Here is a 16,673-nt window from a genome sequence, read left to right on the forward strand (position 1 = left end):
ATGGTTTCAGTCTTTCCTCTATTGCAAATTACAAACGTTTTATGAACAAGTCCATGAATGCATGATGAAGTATGACTTTTTAAGTCACTCTGCCATTTTAAGGAATGTAACCATTACAATCACAGTAAATTGGGCCAATGAAGTTTGTCATTTGGAAATCTCCAAGCCATCAGCAATTAAAAGATTTTTCCATGAACCCCAAATCAAGTGTTCTTTAAGAACTTAAATTTTTCTTAAAGTTCCTTTTGTTTCAGTTTATTCCATGAAAATATGAAAGACTATCAGATGCACAAAACCGAAACAAAAATCCTGTATCGATCTGTGAAATGTTTAACAGCACCCTGAATTTCAAACGCAGCTTTAGTCCAAATAATACGTATGATTTATTAAAGTCCTAAGACTTAACTTCTAGCATATATTTACAATACAAATCTGTCATTACTCAGAGCAATTCTCTTTGATATGGTCTTTAAATCAGCTGCCTTTTATATTTTGATTATAGACTATTTTAATTATGCACTAAAAAAGAACATATCTCCCACTAAGAAAATGAGCACCAGCAACTCCAAAGTAATTTCCCCAGTACAATCTCCATTAAGCCTCTAAATACTTCCTTTACTAATTCAATGAATTAGAACTCTATTGTTTATGAATCACCTTTATGTTTGCGGGCCTATAAACCTTCTTTTATAAAATACAATTGCTATGGAAGGAAATGATATTTATGTCTGATTAGAAATGAAAACACTATTACATAAATCAGTTTGGGCATTTCTTCACGTCTTGAAACATGATCGGCAATTTAGTCTAATTGGTGATCAAGGAAACTATCTTGTGATCAATTAAAGTAATTACCAGATTCCGGCAACACAACCTACCTTAATTTCAGCTAGAGTCTGCACTTCTTCAACTTTAATTAAAAATAATGAAAATTATTAAGCAAAATGCACAGCAAGATCATTGCCAAGCACGTACATGTCACCGGACAGGACCTTCCCTTGGTGTTGGTGACTGATCAATCACATACACATTGCTTGGTGCACCAAGAAAAGGAGTTCTTTGCCCCCAGAATATGATTACATGTCTCATGACGACTTTATCTGAAAAACACCGTTAACTGTTCTACCCACTGCAAAGGGAACATCAGATCTTAATCTGCAGGCAACAGAAGAATATTCTCAACTAGCAATGGAAGCAATGTGAGGAGCAGATCCAACCAAAGACATATTTAATCATGCTTTTTTTCTCCAAACTGTCACTGGTATTTTGACACAGCGGTCAACTGCAGGGACTTTAGGGTCAGAGACCTAGGTTCAAGTCCTAGCTCTGCGATTCACTGCTATGTGACCTCAGAGAAATTACTTAACATTTGAAATGAGTCTCAGTCTCTCCATGTGTAAAAAGGGGATAATTCACGTAACAAGACTTTACAGTAGGACAGGTATTCTATCAGGCACTCAGTTAATGCTGGTATTTATGACCATCATCAACACGTTAACATTACAGTGTCTATGGCCTGCAAAGGAAGAATTCTTTCCCAAACCTAGTACGAGAACAACAGGAAGGCCAAAGAAATTCACCTTTGCAAGGCTGCGAAAACCAGACAAATGTTTAAAACTGGTTCTCTACATGGGTATCCTGGAAAAAGAAGATTTCCAGTGGAACTGGCAATCTGTCGATGAGCATCTTAGCCAAGCAGGTGAAACATCTCCCTGAGAAGCCAAACTAAAGGCCTTACCTGCGGACCATCCCCTAGGCTGTCCGGCATGTGTATGTCTGAGGCAGACAACCCCCACCAATCCAGGGCCACTAGTCTGTCTTTTACGTGATCTACTACAGAGCCCCAAATTTCCAATAACTCAGGCCAAGAATATCCAACTCCAAAATCAAAACTGGCTTCCCCAGGCACTTGAGACAATGTCCACAAGCTACTTAAAGAGCAGCAGGCTCTGCTGTGCCCTAGGCTGAATTAGCGCCCCTTCAGCTGTGGTAATAAGTACACCACCTGTGAGATAGCACACTGACTTCAAAACAGTACTTTCAAAAGCTGTACACTCAGAACCATAATATTTTAGAGCCTTTAAAATAAGTTCCTAAGTCACCATTTTTTGCAATAATCATAATATCTTAAACAACCACTTGGAAAATTAAGGCAGCTCTTTTAGCTAATTACATGGTACCACCCTCAATACATACTGTTAAATGAAAAAGCAAGGTGCAAGACAGTTTTCTTTGCAGAATTAGGATATATAACCACATTAGTAAACTCCTCCTGAATTTCCAGGCTAGGAAGACTACTGTTTGATAGAGGTCTACTAATATGAATCCACTCTTCTCAAAGCATCAGTTAAGCAACATAAACACCTGTGCACACAGTTTTACCTAAGAGTCCTTTGTTTCTGTTCCATTTTCAGTGAAAGTTCTCTAACTAGATAGGTTTCACACAGCTTTCTGTGCCAAAAAGACGTTCTGACCAAGACACCACTCTTTTCTGAATTCCTCTGCACGTATATTTAAGTTATATTTCCCCAATATCATCACCAGCTACTACTGGATAGACCAACAGCTCAGTCTGATTAGCTCCTTCTAGAATTTCTCACAATCCTTTAGTTTTGCTCTCTTGGAATCAGCACATTTCACCAGTTTTCTATCCATCCTTTCCCCTTAAAGCAGACAGAAACAATGGTTTCAAAATCACCTGAGAGGAATCCACCAGAGAAGCCATTTACACTGAGTTCTCTAACGTCAAAATAACTTCTGATGCCTCACTGTTCACTGCTGCTATTCATTATTGCCAATCAGTTGCCTCAGAAAAGTCCTGTTGGAGGTTTTCTATGCTAATCTGCTGACAATCCACATTTGCTACCTTCAAGGAGTCTTACGGGGAAGAGGTATGGTAAAAACTCCCAAAGTTTTTTGTTTGTTTTAGCAACCCTTTATGAATTACAATTTACACTCCTTCATATTGTGATCATTATAAAATTTATAAAAATTCAAATTTATATAGAAAAATATCCCTCGGCTTCAACTCCATGCATCCAAACCACAATGTATGGAGTATCTGGCCAAATACATTTTAAAAAATGGAATAATATGCAAAATGGCAGCCTACTCCCCATCTTTTCTTCTTTCATAATCAACTGGTTCCTTTAGGAGATGCAGCCAGTACTAACACTATATAAGTCTACTTTACAGCTGGTGGGAACTGCCTCGCCTTCTCATATAGATATGGATGCGCATGCACCTAATTACAGAAAAAGAAAGACAAGGCAAAGAGGTTTTTTCCTGCCCAAACTAGGATGTGTTATCTTAAACTGAAAGTCAAGATCCAGTAACAATAACCAAAAGGGTGGAGAAAGAAAACAAGGGCTCAAGGCAAAAAGAACACCCATTCCCCCACTATCTGGGGGTGGGGGCACTCAAAAAGTATTTTAAGGAAACAAAGCAACATCTAATTTGGCTTAATGGTACAGTAAATACATTTTCTACAAGCAGCACACATTTTGTAAAACAGTCTCATTCCACTTCACATGCCCAAATATCTCTGACTGTATAAAAAGGTCTGCACAACATCGGTGAGTTCACACTTATCCTTTCTTTTTTTAAACAGAATCAAGTCTCCTCGTAAGAGTTTTTAGGTACAGTTTTAGCAAGATTTGCCAATATTTTCTGTAGGAAAAATACATCACCCAAATATTCAAGCCCCATCAGACATCCTGATCATTCCACAGAGGACATCCAGTGATAGACGGCTGCAATGCATCACTGGAAGAAAACAACCTGCCAGAACCACTTCTCAGAAAACGGTGCCAATCCAGAAGAAGCCCGGTGTGGAAAGAGACCATCCCATAAGTCGTCTGTATTTATTTGTTTCAAAGTGCACGTACAGGTTATGAACTTGGAAAGGTCCCTGAACCTGTCAGTCCTTAGACACTGAGGTGAAGCAAACCACAAATATATCCTGAATTTACCCTCAGTCTGTTATGATGAGGCTTAAGGAGAGCTCTATTCCTACCCTTATTGATTGAAACTCGGTACTTCTTTGGTTTTGTGTTCTAAACACAAATACTAAAGAATTAAAAGAAAACTATCAACACTTGAAGCACAAAGACAGTAAAAAAAACAGCACTTACCCTATTTTTGGTATCAAAAGATCACCAGGTCTGGTGGGGGGTGTCATCATATCCAGAAAAGTTCTAAATCCCAGCTTTGTCTCATTCTACGGCCTTAAGCAAATCCTAAATCTCTCGCTTCTCCCAGTCTTCGTAAATCAGAGGCTCTACTACTTCTTAAGTTCACTGTAAGTGTAAGGAGGTCTCATAACATGCAGAGTGCTTTGCACAGAAAATGTGCTACTGTGGAACACTGAAAAGGTTCCAATTTGCTTGAATCATACACAATGTAATTTTATGCCATTTTTTTAATCTAGAAAATTGCTCTGTGTAGCCAAATAAATTTAGATGCATCCTGAATACAAATGAAAAACTGTCTCTGTGTTTAAAATTCACAAATAAGGCTAATAACTCAGAAGACAGTAATGACTGTCAAATATTTAAAAGAATAAATGCTTACTTAAATCAATTCTTTTTATAATAGTATTATATAAATTACCTTAACTTCAGCTGTTGATCAAGTAGGGTTTGGGGGTTTGGGTTGGTTTTTTGTTTTTGTTTTTAATAATTAACAAAATCCTGAAAGAAAAAAAAAAAGGTTTGTTTTCCTGGACGTATGTAAACGGAAAAGGTTTTCCCCTCCTTAGAGCAGGCTCCTATACAGTTCCACCACAAAGGAGTTGCCGTCTCTGTGCAAGTGAGGGCTGATGGGCAGGCAGCACACAGCAAAACTCCATCTCCGCACCAAGACCTGCACAGCTCACTTACAAATCCCAACAGAGAAAAAGAACACAACTAGCCCTAAAACACTAGGACAAAGAAAGCATACAGATCTGATGGAGTGAGATGCCATTTGATGCAACTGCTAAAGAGAAACTCTTCCCTTTTGTTTTTAGAAGTTTATTATTTCATACCTTATGCAAATCATACTTTATATATTAGGCAATAATATTTGAGAAATACTCAAGTCAAATTAAAGCCTTCAATAGCCTTGCCAAAAGCACTGTGATTTTCCTATAAAAAAATTATTCCAATTTGTTGATCTTACATAGGATGAAACATACTGTAACAATCTTCATAATTTATGTCCTGTTGGGACACAATGATTTAAAGTAACATAATACAGAGCCGCATCACGGCTAATCTAAACCACCTGACCAGATAAACACCAGCTTCCCTTCTCTCTTCAGCAAGGGCATTTCTGTTTATTGTCATATCATTTCCTCATTCTAGGAACATGCAGAATAAATGCAGCCAACCTGCATTTCAGTGGGAGGCTGAGCTGGCCTTTCCCGTGTCAGGAGGTTTGTGCACACGCAGGTACCAGCACAATGTCAAGGGCTTACAAGACAGAAAACAATCCAAGAATTCCACCCTCAAAATCATTTACAGCGAAGCAAATATGGATTCATCCAGTACAATCTGGACCAGGTGTGGTGTTATAAACCACAATCTTTGGGCTTTTTTTTATAATGTCACTGAAGAGGTAATTCTGTAAAACAAATTATGCGGCTTACAATGAGCCAAATTTTTATAAATGTTTCAGTCATGCCTCTTGCCATGCTCACAGGCACTCACAATCTGATTAACCAAACTAAAACGTCCAAATTAACCAATGTCTTTTGGGGGTGAGGAATCTTGGTAGAAGAGAAAGACAAAGAGCCCGTACGGCACTAACCATGGCCATTTCTGGTACACTACTGCATAGGCAGATTTCAAATTGGACGGTTTCTCCAGGGTCCAAATCCCTTCGCCCTCCTCCCATATGCAAAACTTACTGGGCAGAGGGAGGTTTTCAGGGGGACTTAAGGGAAGGGTTTAAAGTTTCAATCGTGAAAGAAAAAGTGCAGGAACACATGTGCATTCAGCAGATAACAATTCACTGAAAATATTTTAAATCAAAACAAAACGCCTGTCTGACCAAATTTTTATAAACTTGGTTGGGGAAGAGGAAAACAAACAATTGTTTAAGGGTGGTTTCAAATATTGCTTTCTGCTATTACTGAGAATTTTCAAAGCTTCTCACGCTCCATTGGAAACAGCTCTGCTTCACAAACTGTTCTGGTTGGTCCTGCCAAAGAAATGGTCTGATACACTTTATTACAAGTTTATCGATTTGCTTACCCAGGCAAATATATATAATTATCTTTGCCCATGAAGACCAGTGTAAAATAGGATTCCTCCGCTGAAAGCAATGAGATTACTTAAACACAATTGGATGAGACAGGACTAGCAGATACTGGGCATCTGCATCCCCACCCCAGCTCCACTGAAGTCCACGCTACAACATCCTAACTTAAGTCCGCCAGTCCCCAAATGCACAGAGGCTAAGCCAACTTGACCAGCACCATTTCTCAGTCTCACCCTTATCAGTAGAAGAAAGAAGACAGCAAGTAATTACAGTTCTATCACAATCTGGAGCTTTTTGATTTGTGAAATTAAAGGGAAAATATCATTTTGGAATATTCTCTTTCAGGCAATAGACATAAAATAACAGGTTTGAACACTAAGCACATTTATAAAAATTTAAGGCAATATCATAGGTGACATTCCCAGTTAGTGCTGTCAACAGTGAATTCTGGTAAAAAGTGGATCTTCTCTGCCCTAAAGTACTTAACTGCCTGGACTGAGGCCCCACCTGTGCTCCATCTCTGCACACTCTCCCAGACTTCCCAAACCGCTTCACAACCAGCTCGTGCGGCTCTGAAGTCACAAGGGCTCAGGTCACCATGGGTTTCACTGGCTTCATGCATGGATAGGAGTCCTCTAATGACAGCCTTGTCACCAGGCTACTATGCAACTGTCCCCAAGCCCTAACCTTCGCACAATCCTGAACCTTAATTTTTTATTAATCTGTATACCAGAAGGTTATCCCAGCAATTCCATTTTTCGATCTATACCTTAAGGACACTCTCACACCTGTCCACAAGGAAACACAAGGACGCATGTTACAAAATTTACTGTAATAATGAACATCAGAAAACAAATACCCATCATTAGGGAAACAGATAAACTGTGGTTAACATTTAATTTTTAAACTGATTTGCAGAGGAAAAGAACATTTTAAAAACACATCTCTGGGACTTTCCTGATGGCACAGGGGTTAAGAATCCGCCTGCCAATGCAGGGGACAAGGGTTTGATCCTGGGTTCGATCCCTGGTCTGAGAAGATCCCACATGCTGCGAAGCAACTAAACCCGTGGGCCACAACTACTGAGCCTGCGCTCTAGAGCCTGTGAGCCACAACTACTGAAGCCCGCGCACCTAGAGCCTGTGCCCTTCAACAAGAGAAGCCACTGCACTGAGAAGCCCGCGCACCACAGCGAAGAGTAGCCCCTACTTGCCACAACTAGAGAAAGCCCGCAGCAATGCAGCCAAATAAATAAATAAATATAAAATAAAAACACATCTACTGTAACAGAAGCATACAATGAGATGGAAAGAACATCAGTCCAAGTATCCAAAACCTGGGTTCTAGACCCAGACCTTGAGCAAGCTACATGTCTTGGCTAGGTTGAGATTCTCATCTAGATACAGGGAGATGATGTATACCAGCTGCATATTATACTGCCCTCACACATGCAGTAAAGTTCAATAAAAAAGAATATTAGCTAATAATAATAGCAGCAGCATACAATGGAATACCACTCCGCCATAAAAAAGAATGAAATAATGCCATTTGCAGCAGTATGGATGGACCTAGAGATTATCATACTAAGTGATGCAAGTCAGAAAGAGTAAAACAAATATTGTACATCACATATGTGCAATCTAAAATATGACACAAATGCTGCTATATTTAAAATAAAATACCTTTCCATGAAAAAAAAAATAAAACAAAATATGACACAAATGAACTTATCTATGAAACAGAAACATAGTCACAGACAGAGGGAACAGACTTGTGCTTGCCAAGGAGGAAAAGGGTTGGGGAGGGATAGATGGGGTGTTCGGGGACTAGCAGAGGCAAACTATTATACAGAGGATGGATAAGCAACAAGGTCCTACTGTAGAGCACAGGGAACTATATTCAGTATCCTGTGATAAACCATAATGAAAAAAATATGAAAAAGAATGTGTATATATGTATAACTGAATCACTCTGCTGTATAACCAAATTAATGCAACACTGTAAACAACTATACTCCAATAAATTTTAAAATAATAACAATAATAATAATAGCAGCAGCACCTAACAGACACAAGGAACAGTTTATCTCTGATTACTTTCTGACTATTTCAGCATTAACCATAAATTGTCTTATTTTCTTGGCTACACCTGATAGGCTTCTTTCTGATTAAGCAGCACCCTCTGAACATAATTAATTCTTGCTGACTGTATGGATCATAGTCTATCTCAGGGGCTGAGATACCACCGACTCTCATTGTTCCATTCTGGACAAAGAAGGAAAGTGGAAAACTCAAAGGGCATTTGAAAAACAACCACTCCAGGCCAGGCATTCACATGACCCCGCAAACAGGTTGGCCTGTCCTATTTCACAGAGGAGAGAACTGAGGCTCCAAGAGGAGTCAACCACCTAATAAAAAGTGAGGCTGGGGTTCAAATTCAAGTATGCCCAACTCCAAAGCTTCCATGTGTGCTTAGGATAAATCTCTAATGTCAGATTATACTCTTTCATTTCTTTCTTTTACCTAAAAGCTAATTATAGCAAAACAAAGTTTCCTGTAATTTTTATTCTAAAAACTGAATTACAAGAGAAAAACAAAGCATTATAGAAGCGTTAGAAAAAGAAGTAAAAAGCTATTACATCTTTTGTTTTTATTTTTTCCCTGTGCCCTTTTTCCCATAACTGTCATGATAATATTCTTTTACTGTGGATCCTGAACTGTCTTATAACATTAAAACATCCTACCCATTTTCCATGTGGCTCCATGGTCTTCTTATTTTTAGAAGCTGCATAGAATGGATAATTTCACATAGAATGATAATTTTCTTGCATAGAAACTATTTCACGTAAATGGTTCAATCAGGTAGAAGAGAGACATGCATACAAATATACCTTTTTAAGCCAAGCCTTCTGAACATAAAGATTCTTTTTTTATTGAAGTACAGTTGGTTTATAATATTTCACGTGTACAGCAAAGTGATTCAGTTGTGTATATATATTCTTTTTCAGATTCTTTTCCATTATAGTTTATTCTGAGATATTGAAAAGATTCTTTGAATTCTCTACCAATACACATTGTGGAGTTTCAGAGGCAAAATTAAGGAACAACTGTATAATTGGGGGTTTATGGAACAAATGAGAAGTATTTTTTCTAATCCTTTTTTTCAAAGTCCAGTGAAAACATCAGATTGTATAATAAAGTTTTCTTTAGCTGAGCACTTATTAAAGCAACTCATTAGTTTAGGTATTAACTGCCTGCTGTGCCAAAACCATGACAACTAAAATACTCTACCCACCAAACTGGAAACGGCAGGGACACTGTCATCAAATCCTCCGATGTGCAGGCAGTGTGCCCTGTGGAAAGATCCCCAGAGTAGAATTCTCTGGGACCTGAGTTCTTGGCCTCAAATATTTCTCCCAGCTACACGTGACTGTAAGCACACCACCCAACTTTCTCTTTTTTCTTTTTTGGCCATGCCACGCAGCTTGTGGGATCTTAGTTCCCCAATCAGGAATCGAACCCGGGCCTTTTGCAGTGACAGCGTGGAGCACTAACCACTGGACTGCCAGGAAATTCCCACCACCCAGCTTTCACACTGAGCTCCCCAATTTGCCCAGGAGAGGACTACTCACTGAGGGGCAGAGAGAAGGCCCAGGAGTCAGGATACAAAAGAGCACTGTGCTTTTGTCTTGAGTGCTTAGAGAACAGATTACTGCTCTGAAATGATCTGCATCTTAAGTTTTCAAAATTATGATATTGGTAGAGTTTCATAATGAAGTTAAAGTCTCCATTACCTTCTTGGTTTGCCTAATCTTCCTCAAGCATCCAGTGAAAACTTGGAGCCATGCTTACCCTGGTGTTCTGAGGTGTATTTTTCATGGAAAGCTTGAGAATTATGGCCATTTGCAAATCCAGGGTTCTAATAAGGCAAAAAAATGCTGATCTGTAAATATGGGGAGTGGGCACTAGGTCAGAAATAAATTGGGGGTGGTTCTGAAAGAAATGCATAATCCAGAGAGCCATGCGTCACGAGACCAACAGCGTTGGAACTGGCAGGGACTGTAGCCCAAATCCCAAGGCTCTGAAAAGCATGCCTTACAATTTTTAGTTTGAATTCATTTTCTTTACCAAAAAGGTGTGCTGCTTTAACTTTAAATCTCTTTGGACTCATGCCGCATGTTATGGATAAGTGCCCCAAAAGTCCTATGATACAGAAAGACCCAGAGGGGAAAGTGTGCACTCCCACCTTGGATAGTTACTCCTCCCTCTCAGCCTTGGCTTCCTCGCGTGGGAGGAAGGGGGTGGGCCAGTGATGGCAGGGCTCTTCCCACTGTGTGACCTGACGACCAGCTTAAGGAGATAAGTGCTGTGTTCCCTGGTGATTGAAAAAAAAGGAAAGGATTCTTCTCATTGCACAGACTGGGGTTTTCCTAAGCGAACAACCATATTGTTTAGGAAGTGAGAGTTTGTTTCTTCGTGGTAGTTAGGAAAGAACCTAGAGTTCTCTCTCTGGCATAAATGACCTATCTGGGACCTCAGAAGTGTTTTTACAAGTGCCAGTAAAACTTTAAGGTAGTTAAGTGTCCAATTTATCTTTCAGTTTCATATATTGTGAGAGCGGATCCCAAGTCACAAATGTCTGTCAGCCTTTCAGAGAGAGCACTTTTGAACCTTCTTATGTGTTTCTGTTTCCTTCCTGAGATGCTTCAGAGGTTTTAGGCCAAGAGACTGTGTCTACACATGGTAGATGCTGCACAGGATTTAAGCTGTCTTTGTGTTTTGGCACAGACTGGGGCACTCTGCATCACTCTTTCTCCCGACTGCTCAGATTTTGGTAAAATCCCCTTCAAAAATTATGAAGGTTCCTATGACCCAGGAGATGCCCCTCACATATTACATATGCATTAACAGAATATGGATACAAGGTTCTGAAAATTTCAGAATCTCAAAAACAAACAAACCAGAAACCAAAACCTGAATACAAGAAAATCATGACTACATTAATATAAGCATGAAATAAAGTTAGAAATTCTATCTAGCCACCTTCTTATTGTATACCACTTTCTAAGAAGGCAGGGCCATACTGAATAATGACAACTAAAAGAAACACATATGCCTTTTTTAGAAAGTTCAAGGTTGGTGTTTACTTGGTTGGTGTTTACTCTCAAGATTCAATACTATTCAGTATTTTCTTCCAATATCCTTCCTTTAAACAGCAAATATGGTCAGGTATATTACAAATAAGATATTTTGGAATATAAAGCATAATAAAGCATACTTTTAATAAAGGATTTAAGAAAAATCTGCTCATGAATCTGACAATATAGAAAATGAAGGTTATATTATTACAGCCAGTATTTATATCACTCCATTTAAATAAAGTCTTTTGATTTTAGAAGTATAGGTAGGCTCTACTTTATTTTAAAAATTTCAAAAATTAAGGCTAAAGAGATTTTTTTTCTTTTTGGTGCAACACCTTTCTTTTGCCACTTATAATTTTATGAGTTAGTAATAAATGACTGGTTACATCAAAACAAATGGGAAATGGTTTGGGTTTTGATGCAATTTTTTTTAAAAGCTGGTAATAAGTTCCTTTAATAGCACTCTAAATATATATTTTTTAAAGTAATTAAAATTTCCAAACAGAATGTTTGGATTGCAGACAGAATTCAAGCATTCCTAACTTTACAACCTCCCAACTCTATTCCTTCCCCCCCCTCCGCCCCACACTACCTCAGCTCAGAACCACTTCCCAGCCTCTACTCTCACACAGAAGTAAGTCAAAGGTTAATTTCCATTCTAAGTCAAACTCTAATCCAAACTCTAATCCTGTGCTCCCAAAGTACCCCACCCAACACACAAAACTACCATGCAAACAGTCTTGTCCAAAGTGGGAGGTTCACAAAAGGGCGACAACACTCAACAAGTAGTGAAAATCAGCTATAAAACTCAAAAATTTCACTGATACCCCCTGCCACCATACTACAGACATAAAATGGTTAGTCAGCGAAAAAGCTACTTCAGTATATCTCTACTGCCATTTCTTAGTGGGAAAATGACTTTCAAAAGCTTGTCAAAGAACCATGAGAGGTGAGGCAAACAAAGCCACTGCTGGTTTCACCTCTGGTACCCAGTGTCTATGGCAGCAGTGATGGATCCCAAAACAGGCATGACGATCAACGCTGACAGGCAGTGACACGGTAGGCGAGAAGATTCCAGGAACTGCAGACCAGAATCGAAACCTCGAACCCCACACTCACAGAGCTAAAACGTTTCCTCATGTGAGGAAGAGAACCACCACTAACAATTTTTGGAAATAATATTTGAGTCTTGGCTCAACTGCATAATTTTGTTCTGCACCAAAAACAATTCCATTCGAATTCCCGAAGTCTATGAGCAGATCTGTACTAATTTCAAGACATAGTTTCCTTCCAAACCCAATGAAATGAAAGGCAGAAACCAGAAAATGAAAAAAAATAAATAAATAAATAACATATATAAGATGGCTTGCTATTTTATGAAAAACAAATGAAGAATTACACTCACATCACACTGATAAACTGAGAGGCTGCCAGTGGTTTTCAGGGCAGATGTAACATTTTAACAAATGTGATTGTTTGCGAACGAAATAATTCTGATCAAAAACTTAATTGCAGCCAAAGTGAGCCCTGGGTTGTGTCACCATAATCCATTCTGACAGGAAGCAGTGAGTGGAGATTCCTACTGTGAATGGAGCACATGTGAAAGGTCAGCTTTGGCCTGGAACTTCAAAACCGTTAACGTGTAAAACAGTGTGCATTAGAGCCCGGAACGGCTAACCACTGGATTAGCGGATGTCCGCTGTGTGGGTCTGATGTGCTTTTGGCAGGTAATGGTTAATTTGTAAATAGGCAATGTATTGTAACTTTCTTTCTTCCCAAAATTTACCAGCTGAACCCATTCTTAATTATAGTCCCAGAATATTACAATATTAGATTTATAACATAGTCTCATTATAACAAAGTCATTGTTTTTGAAATGAAACTTATTTTTAATAATTTAGTGAAGTTACGTGTATTTTTTAAATGTTTGTTGATATAATGAATGAAAAAATTTTTCATGTAAAATGAATATATTTGTTCACCAACAGCAGCTGTATTATAAAAGCCAAACTTTGCCAAATAATTTCATTACAAGAAATGTATAATTTACTAACATATTATACTCCGAAAAACCAATTACACAATACCATTTTGCATGGCTTAAAACAACATTCTAAATAAAAATGCAGTTAATACCAGTTTTCATTTTTCAATGAGCTGTTACTTAGGAAAGAACTAAGCTAAATACTGCCTTATAAGCCAATGTATGCAAAAGTACTTTATACATATTTAGTGCTATCAAAGTTGTTCATCTGGCTTTAAATTAGCCATTTCTCCCATATCTAAACCACCTGAGGTAATATGGCATTAATAACTGATAAAAGCTGGCACTGTGCACTTTAATGATTATTTCAGGATTTAACTCATTTCTGAGTTAAGGGGAAATAATACTTCTCTCTGAAAATAAGCAGGTCTTCTTCAATAAGTTTTATTTCTATTCTCAATATCAGCCTTCTAAGGCCATTGGACAGATGCAGCTCCTGGGCCCTTTGCAAACTAAATACAGAGATCTTGGAGGTGGCTACATGGCAAGGATAGCCTCATCGCCAGCAATCTCATGGTTCCTATCCTCTTCAGAATGTCCACTGACACCTTTAGAAACAAAATCACACATGTGCTACTAACTGCAATGAAAGGCTAAGGAGGAAAAAGAATCATGGTCAGAAAAACAAGTTACCAATTTCTTATATTTCTGCTTTCCATACAGGATCTGAAAACAAAACCTTTAACATATTTGGAAGATTCAGAATCTCCCTAACAGTCTGCTTCTGAAAGTATGGAATGTACACATTTACCAACCACCTTCCTGGGCTCTAGGCCCTGGGACACAACTCCTGCCCTTCAAGAAGCTTATAGTGTAGTGGGAGAGGGCAGATGGTCAACGATGAACACCTGGTAAGAAGTAAAGGCCGCAGAGAGGTAGCGATCAAGACAGCCTGTGTGAGCAAGTGGTTCTGGGCATATCCATCTTATATTTTTACCCCTCCTCTCCACAGATGCAACAGCAATCCAGATTTACAAGTAGAGCACCTAAGTTACTGTAGGAGCTAAATTTATCCCAGTGTACAAATAAACAAGAGATGTGTAATTCACCAAAAAAATATTTTAGAAGATTCCAAAGTGGTTATTAAGGTATTTTCTTATACTGTTAAGTGATTGATTACACCTGGTAACACTAAATGTATATAATTTTAGCTTCACTCCTAATCGTTTTTTCCATCACCACCTTTTCAGCATAATAAATCTTGGCCACCATTCCACTCCCTTGGTGAGGCTCAGGGTCAAAGAAGCTTATGAACTTCCCTCCAGAAAGATTACCAACAGAGCAGAAAGTGTCCCCACACTGAGTTCCAACTTAAAATGGGCATGCCCACCCAGGGTTAGGGACCCTGTGCTGAGGGGCATGTGCCCCACCCTCAGTGCCAACACTCACGGTTCTCTCGTTCAGGAGCAAGATTATTGCTAAGGCAGTTACAACTACTGATTATGAAAGGGATGCTGCTTATTTCTTAATTGGCTTATATTTGTTTACATGTCTTAAAAACAAATGTCCAGAAGGTTGAACTTATACTTTAATTCAGTTCTAGACTATGAGCTAAGTTTTCACAAATACAAAGAAATATATTGTTACCAGTTTCTTTTTAAGGACCCATGTTCAAATGGGAGGACACCAAAGAAATTCATCATTCAATTCTTATTTGTAGGAGCAGATTCTCTGTAACCTGTACATTATTTTGATTTACGGTGAATCACTATTGTATTCATAAATGCTGGGAAGTTGGTGAACAACATGATATAATGACACCCCAAAATAATTTTATAACTGCAGGTGTGCAAATCATAACATGTGGGAGATGACTCAAAGGATGATGGGGAATAAAACAGTTTAGGAAGGGAACGCAGTGCGGGCATGTACCGCAATTTTCCAAGATGTCTTTAAAACCAAACCACTCGTTTAGAGACAGATGCAGTGGGAGCAGTCAGGCACGGGCAGCAGAGTCAACAGTTACATTTAAACAAGCAAAGGCAAAATGCTCCATAATTTACAACAACCCCATCACATTGCTCATTCTTTTGAGGTTAAATGCTACTGACATAAGCTACACCTGAATCCAATCAATGCAGAGACGTTGAGAAGATTCACACGAAAGGGCTAAATTTGTCACAAATGGGTTGGTTTCCGATCTTAATGTAGCCAAGTTGCTTTACTCTGACCTCCATTGAACAAATCAACTTAATGGGCACTAGGAGTGCTATAAAACTTAACAATGGAGTGATTTTTAACTTTTAAAATATAGTTATGAAGCAAAATGTTGGATAGCTTCTACAATACTGGAAATCAAATTAAATCTAGATGTTTTTTAACAGTCTTGACAGATATAATCCTAGTTACCATGTAAATTTATGGTAAACTGCTGTGATATTAGCCACAGGTGCTACTTTTAATATATGAGCCGCATCTGGCTGGGAATAGAATTTCTCAGAGGACTGAAAATGACCTCACTATCAGACAATGGAAGGGAAAAAAACAAGACCACTGTGGCATATAAAAAGCTGAAGATGTGGTCCACAACTAAATATTTCACATAAAATTCATTTTACCTCTGCAGTTGTAGGTTAAAAGATATTATGCTTTCAATATTTAAGAGGCGTAGATGTTTTTCAACCAAATAGCCAAAAGATTAAGAATGTAAGATAGTTATGAATACCCAGGCTATGTATATAATACTAGTTTTCCATCCTTTGATCAATGTCGGGAAAAATGATGCACTAAGACTTGAAAAGAAAATTCTTTCAAGGCTCCCAAGCACACGACATGATTAGATACCACCAAGCATACCAAACCAAGATGTAACAATTACGGACCTCTAAGCAGCAACTCTCTAGCGCCTGGCCAACATCACCGGTTGGGTTTTTAAAGTTCTTTGGAGCCATTCATCACGCCCAAGAAGACATTCTCATCAGGTGAAATTTTTAAAAAATTATTACAAGTAATCACCATTTGAAGTCTGAGAACCAGCAATATCACCACAGACAAATACAAAGAGAAAATACAAGTTTCTCTTACCTATCCAATTCAAAAATAAAAAGAATATGTATAAAATATATAATTGTTTCTTTTTAAGAAACCCTTTCTGAACCACTCAAAAGCCATCATTTGCTAGAGAACTGGCAAGTGTGGAAATGTGATAGAGGATTTACAAAGATTTAATTTCCTATGAAATCACTTTTCCCAAATTAAACAAGCCTTCTTTATCTGAAAAAAAAAATCTCTGAAAGAGAAATATTT

General features: G+C 38.3%; 1 protein-coding gene across 5 annotated transcripts in view; it reads right to left on the reverse strand.

Moving 5' to 3' along the window:
* Positions 1–16,673, reverse strand: part of PCBD2 (pterin-4 alpha-carbinolamine dehydratase 2) — a 46,544-nt gene that overhangs the window by 10,016 nt on the left and 19,855 nt on the right. The window contains exon 2 of one of the 5 annotated variants that reach the window (XM_057734646.1): positions 4,612–4,691. The exons of the other annotated variants lie outside the window; for them this stretch is intronic. The gene's annotated coding sequence lies outside the window, so the exon portion shown is untranslated. The remainder of the gene's footprint in view (positions 1–4,611; positions 4,692–16,673) is intronic. 5 annotated transcript variants of the gene reach the window in all.

Source organism: Hippopotamus amphibius, chromosome 1 (genome assembly GCF_030028045.1).
Source record: "Hippopotamus amphibius kiboko isolate mHipAmp2 chromosome 1, mHipAmp2.hap2, whole genome shotgun sequence".
In the NCBI taxonomy this organism is placed as follows: domain Eukaryota; kingdom Metazoa; phylum Chordata; class Mammalia; order Artiodactyla; family Hippopotamidae; genus Hippopotamus; species Hippopotamus amphibius.